Source organism: Phyllostomus hastatus, unplaced genomic scaffold (assembly GCF_019186645.2).
Source record: "Phyllostomus hastatus isolate PE091 unplaced genomic scaffold, TTU_PhHast_1.1 phas_contig_194, whole genome shotgun sequence".
In the NCBI taxonomy this organism is placed as follows: Eukaryota; Metazoa; Chordata; class Mammalia; order Chiroptera; family Phyllostomidae; genus Phyllostomus; species Phyllostomus hastatus.
In genome coordinates this window covers 352,118-363,464 of record NW_025333703.1, presented here as the reverse complement: position 1 = coordinate 363,464, position 11,347 = coordinate 352,118, and the positions used below count along the sequence as shown (strand labels likewise).

The 11,347-nt window shown below is 37.9% G+C and overlaps 1 non-coding gene across 1 annotated transcript; it reads right to left on the bottom strand.

Annotated features, from left to right (window-relative positions):
- Positions 1–7,492: 7,492 nt before the first annotated feature.
- LOC123815536 lies at positions 7,493–7,596 on the bottom strand. Its single transcript, XR_006785135.1, has one exon. It is a non-coding gene; the product is annotated as a U6 spliceosomal RNA (small nuclear RNA).
- Between the last annotated feature and the right edge of the window lie 3,751 nt (positions 7,597–11,347).

Below are 11,347 nucleotides of genomic sequence, written 5' to 3'. Positions count from 1 at the left end.
GGTTTATTTCTAGGCTCTCTACTCTGTTCCATTGCTCTATGAGGTTTATTTTTGTGAAAGTACCAAAATGTTTTGATTACATTGGGTTTGTAATATAGTTTAATATAAGGTATTGTGATCCCTTCTACTTTGTTCACCTTTCTCAAAATTGTTGAGTGGTCATTTATGGTTCCATGTAAACTTCTGAAATGTTTGTTCTGTTTCTGTGAAATATGTCATTGGTATTTTGATAAGGATTGCATTAAATCTATAAATTCCTTTGGGTAGTGTGGACATTTTAATGATGTTAATTCTTCCAATTCATGAACACAGTATATGTTTCCATTTATTTGTGTCTTCCTTAATTTCTTTCTTCAGTGTTGTGTGGTTTTCTGAGTATAGGTGTTTTACCTCCTTGGTTAGGTTTATTCTTACATTTTTAATTTTTCTTATTGCTACAGGAAATGGGATTTTTTCCCCTGATATCTGTTTCTGATATTTTCTTGTTAGTGTCCTCAAATGCCTTCAATTTCTTAATATTGACTTTGTATCCCACCGTTTCGCCAAATTCACTTACTAGGTCGAGTAGCTTTTCGGTCGTCTCTAGGGTTTTCTATGTACACTATCATGTCATCTGCAAACAGTGACTGCATTACTTTTTGACTTACAGTTTGGAAGCCTTTTATTGTTTTTATGTTATTTCTTTTAGATTGTATTTATTTATTTTTATACAGATGAAGGGAGGGAAATAGGGAGAGAAACATCAATGTGTGCTTACCTGTCAAGCACCTGCTACTGGGTACCTGGACTGCAAAACAGGCATGTGCAATGACTGGAAATAGAACCAGTGACCCTTTGGTTCTCAGTCTGGTGCTCAATACATAGAGCCACAAAAGCCAAGGCTGGATATATGATATGATATGGTATGATATGATATTATATTATATTATAATTTTATTATTTTACTTCATTTTTTATTTTATTCTATTTTATTATTTTACTTTATATTATATTTTATTTTAATTTATTTTATTATTTTATTTTATTATATTTTTTCCTGGTTTCTTATTTTTTATATTTTAATTGTTGTTCAAGTACAGCTTTCTGCTTTTGTCTCCCAGCACTACCGACATCCCTTCCATTTCCACCCCCTCATTATTGTCCATGTGTCCTTTATATTTGTTCTTCCAAACCCTTCACCCTTTTCCCATGATATTCCCTCCCTTCTCCCCTCTTGTCACTGTCAGGCTGTTCTCAATTTCAGTGTCTTTGGTTATATTTTGCTGGTTTGTTTGTTTTGTTGATCAAGTTCCTGTTAAAGGTGAGATCATGTGATATTTGTCTTTCACTGCCTGGCTTATTTCGCTTAGCAAAATGCTTTCCAGTTCCATCCATGCTGTCACAAAGGATAGGCGCTACTTCTTTCTTTTTCCTGCATAGAATTCCAGTGTGTAAATGTACCATAGTTTTTTGATCCATTCATTTACTGATGGGCACCTAGGCTGCTTCCAGAACATGGCTATTGTAAAGAGTGCTGCTATGAACATTGGGGTGCATAGGTTCTTTTGTATTGGTGTTTGAGGGTTCTTAGCATATAATCCTAGGGGTGGAATTGCTGGGTCAAAGGTAGTTCCATTTTTAGTTTTCTCAGGAAATCCCACACTGTTTTCCATAGTGCTTGCACCAGTCTGCAGTCCCACCAACAGTGCACTAGGGTTCCCTTTTCTCCATAACCTCTCCAACTCTTGTTCTTTGTTGCTTTGTTTATGATGGCCATTCTGACTGGTGGGAGGTGGTATCTCATTGTGGTTTTAATTTGCATCTGTATGATAGCTAATGATACTGAGCATCTTTTCATGTGTCTCTGAATCCTCTGTATGTCCTCCTCGGAGGAGTGTCTGTTCAAGTCCTTTGCCCATGTTTTAATTGGGATGCTTGTTTTCTGAGAGTGGAGTCATGTAAGTTCTTTATATATTTTGGAGATTAAATCCTTGTTTGAGGTATCATTGGCAAATATGTTTTCCCATACAGTTGTTTCTCTTTTCATTTTAATACTCTTTTGTTTACCCTTGCAGAAGCTTTTTATTTTTATGAGATCCCATTTGTTTATTCTTTCCTTTATGTCCCTTACTCTAGGGGACATGTCAGTGAAAATATTGCTGGGTGAAATATCTGAAATTTTCCTGGGTATGTTCTTCTCTAGCACTTTAATGATGTCATGACTTATATTTAAATCTTTTATCCACCTTGAATTTATTTTTGTGTATGGTGTAAGTTGGTGCTCGTTTCCTTTTTTTGCATGTAGCTATCCAGCTCTCCCAAAACCATTTGTTGGAGGGACTATTTTTACTCCATTTTATGTTGCTGCCCCCTTTGTTTAATATTAGTTGACCATAAAGACTTGGGTTTATTTCTGGGCTCTCTGTTCTGTTCCATTGGTCTCTCTGTCTGTTCTTAAGCCAGAACCAGGCTGTTTTGATTACAGTGGCCTTGTAATACTTGGTTTGATAATCAGGTATTGGGATCCCTCCTACTTTGCTCTTCTTTCTCAAAATTGCAGCAGCTATTCAGGTTCATTTATGGTTCCATATACAGTTTTGAAGTGTTTGTTCTATATCTGTGAAATATGCCATTGGTACTATAATAGGCATTTCAGTGAGTCTGTAAATTGCTTTGGGTAGTATGGACATTTTGATGATGTTAATTCTCCTGATCCATGAACACAGTGTATGTTTCCATTTGTTTGTGTCTTCCTTGATTTCTTTCTTCAGTGTTGTGTAGTTTTCTGAGTACAGATCTTTTACCTCTTTGGTTGGGTTTATTCCTAGGTATTTTATTTTGTTTGTTGCAATATCAAATGGGATTTTTTTGGTTGATTTCTGCTTCTGATTGTTGTTATTACAAGAATGCATTTGATTTCTGGATATTGACTGTGTATCCCACAGTTTTTGCCAAATTCATTTATTAGGTTGAGCAGTTTTTTGGCAGTCTATAGGATTTTTTATGTGCACTATGATGTCACCTGCAAACAATGACAGTGTTGTTTCCTCCTTTCTGATTTGTATTCCTTTTATTTCCTTTTCTCGTTTCATCACTGTGGCTGAAACTTCCAATATTGTGTTGAATAGAAGTGGTGAAATGGGACAACCTTGTCTTCTTCCTGATCTTAGTGGAAAAGATTTTATTTTTTGCTAATTGACTATCATGTTGGCTGTAGGTCTCTCATATATGGCCATTATTATATTGAGGAATGCTCTTTCCATTCCCACTTTGCTGAGTGTTTTTATCATAAATGGGTGTTGTACCTTATTAAATGCTTTTTCTGCATCTATTGATATGATGATGTGATTTTTCTCTTTGCTTTTGTTCATGTGATGTATTACATTTATTGACTTGCAAATATTGTACCATCCTTGCATCCCTGGGATGAATCCCACTTCCTCGTGGTGTATGATTTTTTTAGTGTATTGTTAGATGCAGTTTGCCAATATTTTCTTGAGGATTTTAGCATCTATGTTCACCAGCAACATTGGCCTCAAGTTTTCTTTCTTTGTTTTTTCTTTGTCTGATTTTGGGATTAGGAAGATGCTGGCCTCACAAAAGGAGTTTGGGAGTCTTCCATGTTCTTGGGTTTTTTGGAATAGTCTGTGAAGGATAGGGGTTAGCTCTTCCTTAAATGCTTTGTAGAATTCTCCTGTGAAACCATCTGGTCCAGGGCTTTTGTGTGTTGGGAGTTTTTTGGTTATTGCTTCAATTTTATCTGCTGTTACTGGTCTGTTCAGGTTTCTCCTTCTTCTTCACTGAGTTTTGGAAGACTATATTTTTCTAGAAATGTGTCCATTTCACCTAGGTTTTCAAATTTCTTGGCATACATTTCTTTGTAGTGATTGCTTACAATCCTTTGGAATTCTGTGGTATCAATTGTCATCTTGCCTCTTTCATTTCTGATTGTGTTTATTTGGGTCTCTTCTCTTTTCTTGATGAGGCTGCTTAAAGGCTTCTTGATTTTGTTTATCTTTTCAAGGAACCAGCTCCTGGAGTCATTGATCCTTAGAATTGTGCTTTTATTCTCTATGTCATTTAATTCTTCTCTCACCTTGGTTATTTCCTTCCTTGTCCTTGGTCTGGGCTGTCTTTGTTGTTGTTCTTCTGGTTGTTGTAGGCATAGGGTTAGGTTGTTTGTTTGAAATGTTTGTATCTTTTTTAGGTAGCCCTGTATTGCTATGAACTTCCCTCTCAGGACTGCCTTCACTGTGTCCCATAAGTTTTGTGTTGTTTTGAGTTCATTTTTGTTTGTTTCCAGAACTTTTTGATTTCTTCCCTAATTTCAATCTTGACGTATTCATTGTTTAATAGCATGCTGTTCAATCTCCATGATTTTGAATGGTTTGGCTTTTTCTTCTTGGGGTTGGCTTGTAGTTTCAGTCCCTTGTGGTTGGAGAAAATGCTTGATATAATTTCAATGTTCTTGAATGTGTTGAGGCTTGTTTTGTGTCCTATCATGTGGTCTATTTTTGAAAATGTTCCATGTGCATTTGAAAAGAATGTGTATTTAGATTCTTTGGGATGAAAGTATCTGTATATATAAGTTAAGTCCATTTCATGTAGGGCATTGTTGAATGCCACTATATCTTTTTTGATATTTTGTTTGGAAGATGTGTCCATTTTTGACAGTGGTGTGTTAAAATCCCTTACTAACATTGTGTTGCTGTCAATATTTTTCTTGAAGCCCTCCAAGATTTTCTTTATGTGTTTGGGTGCTCCTATGTTGGTTGCATATATATTTACAATGTTTATGTCTTCTTGGTGGGTTATTCCCTTGAGTGTTATGTAGTGACCTTTTGGGTCTGTCTTAATGGCCATTTTTTGGAAGTCTATTTTGTCTGATGTAGTATTGCTACCCCAACTTTTTTTTTCCTGTTCATTTGCTTTGAAAATTTGTTTCCAGCCCTTCATTTTCCTTGTGTGGGGGTCTGTTGTCCTGCTCTTGTAGGCAGCATATGTGTGCCTCATGCTTTCTTACAATTCAGCTGTTGTATGTCTTTTGATTGGAACATCTAATCCATTTATGTTTAAGGTTGTTATTCATAGGTACTTATTCATTGCCATTTTCATACCTGTGTTCCTCTCTCTCTCTTTCCTTTCCTTAAAGCAGTCCATTGAGCATCTCTTGCAGAGGTGGTTTGGTGGAGGTGTATTCTTTTAGGCTTCTTTTGGCTTGGAAGCTCCTTCTTTGGCTTTCTATCTTGATTGAGAGCCTTGCTGAGTAAGATAGCCTTCGTTTTAGGCTTCTGGTTCTCATTACTTCTAATATTTCTTACCATTCTCTTCTGGCTTGGAGCGTTTCCATTGGGAGGTCAGCTGCTAACCTTATCAGGGCTCCCTTGTATGTTATTTCCTGTTTCTCCCTTGCTTCCTTTAAGATTCTCTCTTTGTTTTGGAATTTAGTCATTTAATTGTGATGTGTCTTGAAGTGGGCCTGTTTGGGTTCCTTTTGATTGGGACTCTGTGTGTTTCCTGGATTTGCGTGACCTTTTCTCTCATCAAATAGGGAAGTTTTCCATCATTACTTTTTCAAACACATTTGTGTCCCTTGCTCTTCTTCGTCTCCTTGTGGTATCCCTATTATATGGATATTATTACGTTTCACGTTGTCTTGCATCTTCCTTACCACCTGTTCATTCTTTGAGTCTCTTCTTTTTGTTGCTCTTTCTGGGTGTTTTTTTTTTCTGCCTTGTTCTCCAGATCACTGATTTGATCCTCTGCTTCATCGAGCCTGCTTTTGATTCCTCCTACTGAGTTCTGTTCAGAAATTGTATTCTTCATTTCCTCTTGGGCCTTGTTGATAGTTTCTGTTTCCCTTTTTATGTTGATATAGTTTGCAGTGAGTTCATTGTAGTTTCCCTGTAGTTTCTGGTAATTGTCTGTGGGCTCATTGAGCTTCCTGATAACCACTGCCTTGAACTCAATATCTGATAGTTGACTTGCCTCTATTTCATTTAGCATTCTTTCTGAGGCTTCGTCCTTTCCTTTCATTTGGGGATTGTTTCTTTGTCTTTCCATTGTTTGTGAGAGTTTTCTTGTTAGCCTCTGCTTCTTAAATTGATGTGTTGTGACTCTCTGGATTTCTGGTGTGAACATGTATGGTAGAAGACCTGTGAACATTCAGTGGGACAATGTCCTTAATCTTCTGATTTCGCTCGTATAGGGCTGTAATTTATGTTGGCTCTGTGTAGGTGTTTGGGTTTTGATTGTTGTTGGGTCTTTCTTTTGGGGGTACTTCCCTCTAACTGGTTAAATGAGGATCAATCCGTCCACCATGTCTTGTATTCTGTTGTGCAGGTGTGGACAGGTTGTGTTGAAGCTGTTTGTTCTATGTGTACAAGGTTTTGCGGCTTCTCTCTTGCTCTTGTTCAGTTGTTTCTTGTGGGTAATTTCTCCACCATTTAGTTATATTTCCAGATCGGTCCTGGAAAGAGGGTGCTGTGGCTTCCAATCACTCATTCACCTTCTTCCATTGTTATCTGTTGGTGGTTCCTTTGTTGGTGGGTTTCCTCTTCCAGTAGGTGTGCTCATGTTCGCTGCCCCCACCTTGCAAGTTCTGTGTAGTAGCAAAGTGAAATTTGTCTCACTGTCTCTGTTGTTGAGATGATCCCTGTTTGGGTCTAACTCTGGTCTTTCCTCTGTTCCAGATATTATTGTCTCACCTGTGGGAAAAGTGAAAAAAATTTTAAAAAGTAAAGGAAGGTAGGAGGAATATGAAGGGAAGGGGAGGGGAGGGGAGGAGAGGGGAGGGGAGGGAAGGGGAGGGAAGGGAAGAAGAAAAAGAGATAAGGAAAGGAAGAGGGAATTTAAAAAAACAAAGAAGGACAGAAAAGGAGGAATTAAATAAAAAACAAAGTCGTCTGCTGGCTTTAAACGGGTCAGGTCAGTTTGGCTGGTCTTCCTTTCTGCAGCAGGCTTAGGAGGGATCAGTTTTGCTTTTCTCCCTTCCTAAGCTGCACTCTTCACTGTTGTCCAGCCTCCAGCCAAGTTCTTCAGTGCCCTTCTGTGTCCAGCCTAGGCCTTTAGTCTACCAGTTGTGCTGTCCTTGAGGTGCACCAGTTAGGGGCAACTCACCCACCACCTTCTTGCTCTTTGCTGTTCTTGATGCTAGGGACTCTCAGCACCCCTTCAGGGTAGTTCAGGTCCTCACTGAACCAAGTCTTTCAAGGGACTGCATCTCCCCTCTGTCAGGCTTTTCCACCTTCCTCCTAGAGAGCCAGTTGGCCCTGCAGGGCTCAGGGTGCAGGGACCAGTTGGGAGGCACTCCATCCCTGGTGTCTTGGGCGTGAGTGTGGACAGGTAGCTGTGGACCTCAGACTGGGTGTGCACCATCCCCAGTGTTTTGGGAGTGGGTGTAGCTGGGCCACCACCAGGCCAAGGACCTGGTGCATACCATCCCTCATGCATCTGGAGTGAGCTCAGGAGGGCCCTGCTGGGCCAGTCCAGGTGTGCACTGTCCCACGTGCTTAAAAATATGGAACACTTCATGAATTTGCATATCATCCTTGTGTAGGGGCCATGCTAATCTCTGTATCATTCCAATTTTAGTATATGTGCTGCTGAGGCAAGCACTATTTTTTTTTTAATTTTGCCTGATCAATGCAGCTAGAAGTTCTAGTTAGGTTGAATAAAAGTTGTGAAAGTTTCTCTTGCCTTGTCTTATTTCTGATCTTAGTGGGAAAGCTTTTAGTTTTTGCCCATTTAGTATGATGTTAGCTCTTGGTTTCTTGTATATGAGTTTTATTATGTTGAGGTATGCTCCCTCTATTCCCACTTTGCTGAGTGTTTTTAACATAAATGGATGCTATACCTTATCAAATGCTTTTTCTGCATCTATTGATAAAATCATGGGAGTTTTGTATTTAGTCTTGTTTGTGTGATGTATTACATTTGTTGATTTGCAAATATGGTACCATCCTTGCAACCCTCGGATGAATCCACATGATCATGGTATATGATCTTTTTAATGTATTGCTGGGTGCAGTTTGTCAGTATTTTGTTGAGGATTTTAGTGTCTAGGTTCATCAGCAATATTGGCCTGTATTCTTTGTTTCTTTTTCTTTATCTGGTTTTGGTATTAGGATGATGCTGTCCTCATAAAAGAGTTTGGGAGTCTTCACTCTACTTGGATTTTTTGGAATAGTTTGAGCAGCATAGGGGTTATTCCTTATTTTTTTGTAAAATTCACCTGTGAAACCATGTGGTAAGGGCCTTTTGTGTACTGGGAGTTTTTTAAATTACTGCTTCAATTTCACTAGCAGTTGTGGGTCTATTCAGGCTTTCTGTTTCTTCTTCATTAAGTTTTGGAAGATTATATGTTTGTAGAAATTTCCATTTCACCCTTGTTGTCAGATTACTTGGCATATAGTTGTTGATAGTAATTTCTTACAATCATTTGTACTTTTGTGGTATTGGTTGTCATTTCTCCTCTTTATTTATGATTTATTTATTTGGGTCCTCTTTTTTTTCTTGATGAGTCTGGTTAAAGGCTTGTTAATTTTGTTTATCTCCTCAAAGAGCTACCTCCTGGATATATTGATTCTTTGAATTATTCTTTTAGACGCTATATCATTTAATTCTGCTCTGATCTTGGTTATTTCCTTCTTTCCACTTGCTTTTGGCTTTGTTTATTCCTCCAGTCCTTGTAGGTGTAGACTTAGGTTGTTTATTGGAAATGTCTCTATCTATTTGAAATGTAGTCAGGCCTGTATTGCTATGAACTTCCCTCTCAGGACTGTTGTTGCTGTGTCCCAGAGGTTTTGGACTGTTGTGTGTTCATATTCATTCATTTCTGAAACTTTTTGATTATTGTCTTGGATCATTATTAACCCATTCATTATTTAGTAGCATACTATTCAGATTCCATGAATTTGAATGTCTTTTTTTTTTTCCTTGAGGTTGGTTTCTAATTCCAAGCCCTTGTTTTTTTCTTTTCTTTTTTCTTTTTTCTTTTTTTTGGGGAAAATGCTTGATATGATTTCAGTATTCCTGAATTTCTTGAAGCTTGTTTTGTGTCCTATCATGTGGTCTATCTTTGAAAATGTTCCATGTGCATTTGCAAGAGTGTGTATTTTGCTTCTTTCAGATGAAAGGCTCTTTATATATATATCAGTTAAGTCCTTTAGATCAAGGACATTGTTCAATGCTACAATATCATTGTTTATATTTTATTTGGAAGATCTATCCATTTTTGACAGTGGGTTGTTGAAATCACCTACTATAATTGTGTTGCTGTCAATATTTTTCTTGAAGCCCTCCAAGATTTTCTTTATGTATTTGGGCACTCCTTTGTTGAGTGCATGTTTATTTACAGTGTTTATGTATCAGTGGATTCCTTTCTTCATTATTATGCAGTAACTTCCTGGGTTTCTTTTTATGGCTCTTCTTTTGAAATCTATTTTGTCCCATATGAGTATTGCTACCCCAGCCTTTTTTCCTGTCCATTTGCTTGGAAAATTTGTTTCCAGCCCTTCACTTTCAGTCTGTGTAGGTCTTTTGTTTTGAGGTGGGTCTCCTGTAGGCAGCATATGTGTGGGTCATGCTTTCTTATCGATTCAGCTATTCTATGTCTTTTGTTTGGAGCATTTTATCTATTTACACTTAAGGTTATCATTGATAGGTTCTTATTCATTGGCATATTTTCATGTCTGTGTTCCTCTCTCTATCACTCTTTTTCTTCCTTTTCTTAAAGCAGTCCCTTTAGCACTCTTACAGAGGTGGTTTGTTGGAAGTGTATTCTTTTAGACTTCTTTTGCCTGGGAAACTCCTTATTTGACCATCCATTTTAATTGAGATTCTTGCTGTGTAAAGTAATCTTGGTTGTAGGCCTTTGGTTTTCATTACTTGGAATACTTTTTGCATTCTCTTCTGGCTTGGAACATTTCCTTTGAGAAGTTAGCTGCTAGTCTTATTGGGGCTCCCTCGTATGTTACTTTCTTTTTCTCCCTTGCTGCCTTTATGATTTTCTCTTTGTCTTGGAGTTTTGCCATTGTAATAATGATGGGTCTTGCCATGGATCTCTTTTTGTTAGTCTTGATTGGGACTCTGTGTGTTTCCTGGCTTTGTGTGAGGTTTTCTCCTATCCAGTTAGGGAACTTTTCCATCATTACTTTTTCACACAGGTTTTCTATCCCTTCCTCCTCTTCCTCTCCTGGTATCCCTATTATACAGATATTATTATGTTTCATGTTGTCTTGCATCTCCCTTACCAACTGTTCATTCTTTCTGAGTCTCTTTTCCTTTTCTTGATCTTTCTGGGTGTTTTTTTCTACCTTGTCTTCCAGCTTGCTGATTCGATCCTCTGGTTCATCCAGCCTGCTTGTAATTCCTTCAAATGTGTTTTTTATTTCCAAGATTTTATTGTTCATTTCTTCCTGGCTTTTGTTTATAGATTCTATTTTGTAGTTCTTGCTCAGTTACTCATAGTTGTCTGCGAGTTCCTTGGGCATCTTTATAACCATTCTTTTGAATTCTATGTCTGGTAGTTTGGTTACCTCCATTTTGTTTAGCTCTTTTAGTCAGGAGTTTTCCATTCCTTTTGATTGCATTTTTTTCTCCCCATTATAGGGGACTCTGTTTGTTTCTGCTCTCTTCCTGATGTTTCGCTTTGCTAGCTGTCTTTATAGGGTAAACTTGTATGGTAAGAATTCTATGGGGTTCAGTGATGTGGTCTCTTTGATCTCCTTGTCTAGACACTGTAGGTTTGCCCTTTCTTCTGTTTGTGTGGGCTCTCTTGTTGTACTTGGGGTTTTACCTTTTGGTGGTTCCTTTGTTGGTGGTGTCTCTCCTCCAGCAAGTATACTGATGTTCACAGTTGCCACCTATTCTTGTATGTGATCAGTTGCAGGGGGAAGGCAAAATGGATCAAGACGGTGGGAGGGTGTTTTATAGGATATAAAGTACCAGCATGTAGAGAAGAGACAGGAGATTCTTTGGATAAGGACAGCATTAACTTTGATATTTCACCCAACTAGCCACTTTGTATAAAAGGTGAAGGACAGATAAGACTCTTGTTAGAAGAGAGGAGGATTTTGAGCTGAATCCAGAAAACAGAGCTCTTGTGCAAGGTTAGATGATGAGATATAGTGAGAATAAAGGAGAGAAAATAGGTGTAGTCTGAGAGAGAATAGAGTTAACCATAACAATATCAATGCTCAGGAATAAAGTGAAGTGGGCTAAGTTCATGGAGGGTTGCTGTGTAGTATGTACAGTTGTATGGAGCAACAATTATTTATAATAGTACTGGAACAACAATAATATGACAGGAAATATGTGATTTGGATAACCAGAATAGAATGTACCCAATCAAGAGTAGTGTGTTATT